Source organism: Nicotiana sylvestris, chromosome 4 (genome assembly GCF_000393655.2).
Source record: "Nicotiana sylvestris chromosome 4, ASM39365v2, whole genome shotgun sequence".
Taxonomy (NCBI): Eukaryota; Viridiplantae; Streptophyta; class Magnoliopsida; order Solanales; family Solanaceae; genus Nicotiana; species Nicotiana sylvestris.
The window spans coordinates 174,328,064-174,334,063 of NC_091060.1; positions in this window are offsets into that span (position 1 = coordinate 174,328,064).

Sequence of the window (6,000 nt, forward strand, 5' to 3'; positions counted from 1 at the left end):
CCTGAAACGGCGTCGTTGAGGTGAGTTGGACAGCCTGATCTGGACCGTTCCTTTGAATCAGATCAACGGCTTCAATAGGGACGCCAATACGGCGTCGTTGAATCCGTGCTTGGGCAGGCTCGTCTTGGACTGGATCAGTGCTTTGGTTTTGGGCCTCGTTTTGGGGCCCAATCAGATTTTCCTTTTTTTTTTAATTCAACAAATTAAACAAAAATTCCTAAAACAATGTAAAAATTAAAATTAAAATAAACTTACACACATATTGGGTGACACCTACAACAATTAACACACACATATTAGAATTTTAAAAATGGTTAAATCACAGCCTAGAGTAAAAGCTGCATATTTTGTGAATTTCCTTTTAAAAACCGAATTACGGCCCGATTACACACGGCATACTTATTGTATTTTTGTTTGATAATATTCAATAAAAAATGGATATAAACACTAAGGACTACCAGCACATGTCACATAAAAATTGAAAATTTGTACGGCGAGGCCATTTGCAATTATTTTGATTTCTTTTGGAGTGATTGTTCGTGAAGCAAAAATCACGTGCTTACAGACCCGACCGGTCGTTTTGAGCTTTTGCATTTCTCTCTCCAGTTATCGGGCATGACTTGGCCCGTGTGATGTAATATAACTTATGTAAATCATTGGTGTTGGGTTTCAGGTTAATCAGAATTTAATTTGGAAGAACAGTCTCAGTTGAAAGCTTAGAATTTGAAAGGTTTGACCAATATTTGACTTGTTTGTATATGATCTCGGATTGAAATTTTTATGATTTGGTTAGTTCCGTTAAGTGATTTGGGTCTTAGGAGCGTGATCGGAATGCATTTTTGGAAGTCCGTGGAAGGTTTAGGCTTGGATTGGCGAAATTCAGATTTCAGCGCTTTCCGGTTGATAGGTGAGATTTTGATATAGGGGTCGGAATGAAATTATGAGAGTTGCAGTAGTTTCTTTGTGTCATTTGGGATGTGTGCGCAAAATTTCAGGTCATTCGGACGAGATTTGATAGACTTTTTTATCGAAAGCATAATTTAAGAGTTCTTGGTGTTCTTAGGATTGAATCCTATGTTAAATTGGTGATTTGATGTTGTTGTGAGAGTTCTGAAGTTTTGAACAAGTTTGAACGATGTCATGGGATGTGTTGGTACAATTGGTTTGAAGTTCCGGGTAGGTTCCGGGATGTTTTAGGCCAAAAATCATAGTTGTAGCAGGTCCAGAAAGGTTGCAGGCCTCGGAACTCACCCGCGTGGTCCGCACAAAAAGAAGTGCGGCCGCGATATATGATGTGCGGACCGCACAAAAAGAAGTGCGGCCGCGGTAGGTGTCATGCGAACCGCACAAAATGGTGTGCGGCCGCGGTGGGGAACGATTCATTGGTCCTACTTCGGAAACTTATATCTTTTGATCTACAAGGAATTTCGAGATGATTCAAAAATGAAAGTTGTAGCACTTAGTGTCTAGTTTCTAGAAAGGTAAAGATATTGCAATTTGGACATCTGTAGAAAACGTTATGGCAAAAATACTATGTACTAATGTCTTTCGCTTGGTACTTTATCGAACTTAAGACTATTTCTATATCTTGTTTCATAGCCTTGTATATCTATCCTTATGGATTTACTACATCTAGGTAGGTTATACTATACCATAAAACTTACTTCGGTTTATTATTACTGAGGTTTGCTACCCAACTCCAGGTTACTCTCTCGCTGCTTATCCTATATGTATAAATCTAAGTCCTTTAGTGCTTCCTCATTATTATTCATCTAAGAATAACAAACAAATCTCATCTCGAACTTTGGAACTTGTACCCATCTATTGTTTATTCACCTTAATGTTGATCTATAATCTATCACTGATAACTTGCAACCTCTTACGTAATACACTGTCACTAGGGCTCACATCTTATCGGGGAACATATGAAGTGATTTTCCTGATCCACCTAGGGATAATACTATACTTCAATAACTGTATTTCATTGCATCCCAACACGATTCATCTTATGGGGGTATTCTAATCCCGTGCAATTAATGAAATCCCTTTCTCGTTAAATCATTACTCAATCAAAGGCCTAAGAATCATCCTCTTATCTATCACAATTACACCCTTATTCTACCGCCAGGGCAGCATTCCATCTCTTCTAAATGCACCTAGTCTCAGACTCCTCTGTGTTCATTCAGGCTGTACCGAGCTTTTTATTACATATGGAAATCATCAGCTCCCTTGTTTTGATGGGTTTAATCCCGAGGACATACATATTCTCGTCACCTTCTCACTCACCTTTTCATATCCTTACTCCTATCTACCTAAAACCTTGTTGCTCTACAATACTTTACCTTAGGACCTACACCGATCTATTTATACTACTCGCAACCTTCCTTCAACTTGCTAGCACCATAAATTTCCTTTCGTGCCTTCTCAGTTGTCCTTAAATGTAAGCAATTACTTTTGTTGGTCGTTCTATCACTTGTTGCATTAATACTTTGCTTGTCTTTTGCCCACGAATACTATAATTTCCTGTACCTCATATGATCTCAAACATCACCTTTGATGGCTTTTTTTTACCATTCATTAGCCATGATAGGTGCCACTTTCTTATGGAGTGTATACAATATTGTAGTGAGACTGTTGTTACAGGATCATTTACTCTTTAGCTCACTATGCTTAGGTGGAAACCTTCTTCCTTATTTCCTCAGCTAGTCTTTCATTGTAGTACTTAGGGAGACCTTCTGGCTCTTGTAAAGTTGCGAGCTTGATATATCGTACACCCGAAGGTAATTTTCGTTATTCTTACTCGCCTATAATAATCCTTAGTTACATAAATTTATGCCTTTGTGCTCGTAGGGTTACTTCTAAGCTCAAATTTTTATTGTCTCCTTAGTGGCACTCTCTCTTATTTTCATAAACCTTAAAAATGGTACCTTTAACTGCCTCAACTCCTATCTGAAATTTTTTTTCAAATGATTGTGATCTCGTATCTGCGAGACTGAATTCACTATGCTGAGATTCATTACATTTATCTTGCATGATCTATTGATTTATCTGTGACCTCTTGTCTAGCCACAACTGGGCTCTTCCTGAATCAACTACTAATTACTCGTTGGTCCATTCTCATATATATATATATATATATATATATATATATATATATATATATATATATATATATATATATATATATATTCTGCATAATCCCTCTTGGGATATATCCTTTGTCTTAAATTATCTCTCGCCACTAGCTCCTGATGTATCAAGTGTCCATTCACACTTATTTATCAATAACATCCTGGCCAGAAACTTTTACTGCCTCTCTCCGGTGTCGTGCTTGTATAATGTTCTGGAGTCGCAACATATCTGCAGGAACTGAATAAATGCAACATCATCCCTTTCTCCTTTTTACCACATTCTTTCTTTACCATTCCATAGTTAACTGAACCGCTAAACTCTGACTTAATATCATATCACACCATATTCTCCCCTTTAGGGGAGTACTAAAATTTAGTACTATGACGATCTACCTATAGTTGTTTTACCTTTTCATATTTGGCGTCTTTTCACATTATCAATGAACCTTAATCACCTTATGGTAACCTTCTGTACCAGGGATAACTAAATTTCTTACGCACGAAGGTGACACCTATAGTAACTAGCACACTTAGTCCCTTAAGATTAACTCTGCTCAGAGTGCTTGCTTTAGGTAAGCGACTTCCTAAATGGCCTTTAAAGGTTATTCGTCTGTTGTCTATTCTATTATTGTTGGAGCACGATCTTTGAAATTCTCACGATGTCGACCATTATCAAATCATCCGGTCCCTAATTCATGTTCGGTTTTATCTTGTTCACCAGCCCATACTGATTTTTATTACTCTGGGGTCTAACCTTTCCTCCTGGTAATCACGTTGAAGTCACCATCTCATTTCTCGAAATAAGAATATGACTTTATGGCTTATACTCTTTTATTGCCTTAAGGCTTGTCACCTCTTGTATTTTCCTTCACTTGACTATAGACTCTGTCATCGTGTCATATTTTGATTTACTGTTATCACCCATATATCACATCTTACTCATGATGCTTCATTTATTTTCTTCTTATTCTCCGGATAATATTTTTTTTGTCTATCACTTTATTCTGAAAACTTCAACAAAAAGTTCTTTCCCTATAAGCTCCCCTAGCTTCATCTCACTGGCTCTTGGGACTGCCTAACATTCTTCTTTCTTCTTTTTTTTACTCGGGGCTAGAGTCATACTAAGGCAAATATTTGTCCCTTCTAGGATCCCACTGCCTATCTTCTGAAATTTCTGAATATTCCAGTATTCGTATCTGATTGTACTACTCTAGAGTTCACCATCTGGGTGTCTTAGAAGGAGATCTATTACCACATTTGCACCATCTTTCGGAAACGTTAGTTAATGATAACAACCTATCCACAATTTTTGGGTTACTCTAACTCCAACTGGATCCTGATATCCCATCTTTCTCTTAAATAATATCTGTTAGCTCCCATAGAACATAACTGAGATGGGTGTGGCCAATTGTACTTACCTCTGTCATTGATGAAGGTACCAAAATGCTTATATTTCTCTGCCTGATTTGAAAATATTGATAATCTTCATTATCTGGGTGCCTCGTACCCCTCTTCACCTTACTTCTTTTACTTGTTAAAACTTGTATCTAGCTTCTGAATTCCTCATAGATTTTCACCATATTCGTGAATAGATATCCGTGCCTTAAGGCTCCTTATTAAGAAGCATACACATCTTAGTACACACATGATCTGTTGAAGACCTCATATTTACTCATCATAAGCATGATGTGAAATCGAGTTCCTCTGACTCAACTCTTCAACATCCACATGCAATCTCTTACCAACTGTCTTTGTGGATGTAGGTATCGTTGTATTACGACTAAAGTCGAATTTAGGAGTTTGAATTCTTACAACTGAGCTCTACTGCACGATCTAGAGTAAGAAGAAAGAGTGACAGACCTAAATGCCCTGTAGCCTCCTGCTTATAAGTGTGGTGCACAACACACCCATAAACAAGACTCTACTAGACACGGCTTGTAGACTCCCTAGGACAGAACTGCTCTGATACCACTTCTGTCACGACCCAAACCGAAGGGCCGCGACGGGCACCCGGTGCCTTACTCAACCGAGTACCAACGTAACATATCTTTCTTATCATGTTATCATGAGTAAATGAGCTAGAAAACTCGTCCTGAGATAACAAGAATAAAACATAAGGGAATAGTCAACATATGAAGACCCAACATGATATACAAACTAATATATGTGACATACGGGCCTATAAGGCCGACATGACCATTAGTAAACTCGAAACATAGGCCGACAAGGCCATACAATTATCCATACACCTGACATATGTCTACAAGCCTCTAAGAGTACATAAAATCATAAAGGTCGGGACAGGGCCCCGCCATATCAATCAATACATATCCAAAGCATACTGACCAAATAGGCAACTCCAGAGCAAGTGGAGTGCACCAACACCTTCGCTGAGCTAATAGCCTACTGGAGGACTGTCAACCTATCAATCGAGACCTGCGGGCATGAAATGCAGCGTCCCCAGGCAAAAGGGACATCAGTACGAATAAAGTACTGAGTATGTTAGGCGGGAAAGCATAAACAAGAACAGTAATGTAAAGAGAGAGATATAGGAGATACAACCTGTAACATCAGAGTGCCTCTGAGGGTTACTGATATGAAATGCATATTACATATATATACATAAACTTTTTAAAACATTCGCCTCTGTGGGCATCATCATCATCATATCATACCCGGCCTCAAAGAGGACTCGGTAAAAGCGTACCCGACCATCATATGGTTCGGTAGAATCGTACCCGGACACGTGGAGCTCGGTAAACCCAACTGATCAGTGGTTGCACAATAGGTGCCATACCCGGCCGACTATAGCGCGGCTCGGTAGAGTAAAATAGATACATATATATAATACGTGCTCGACTCATGGAAT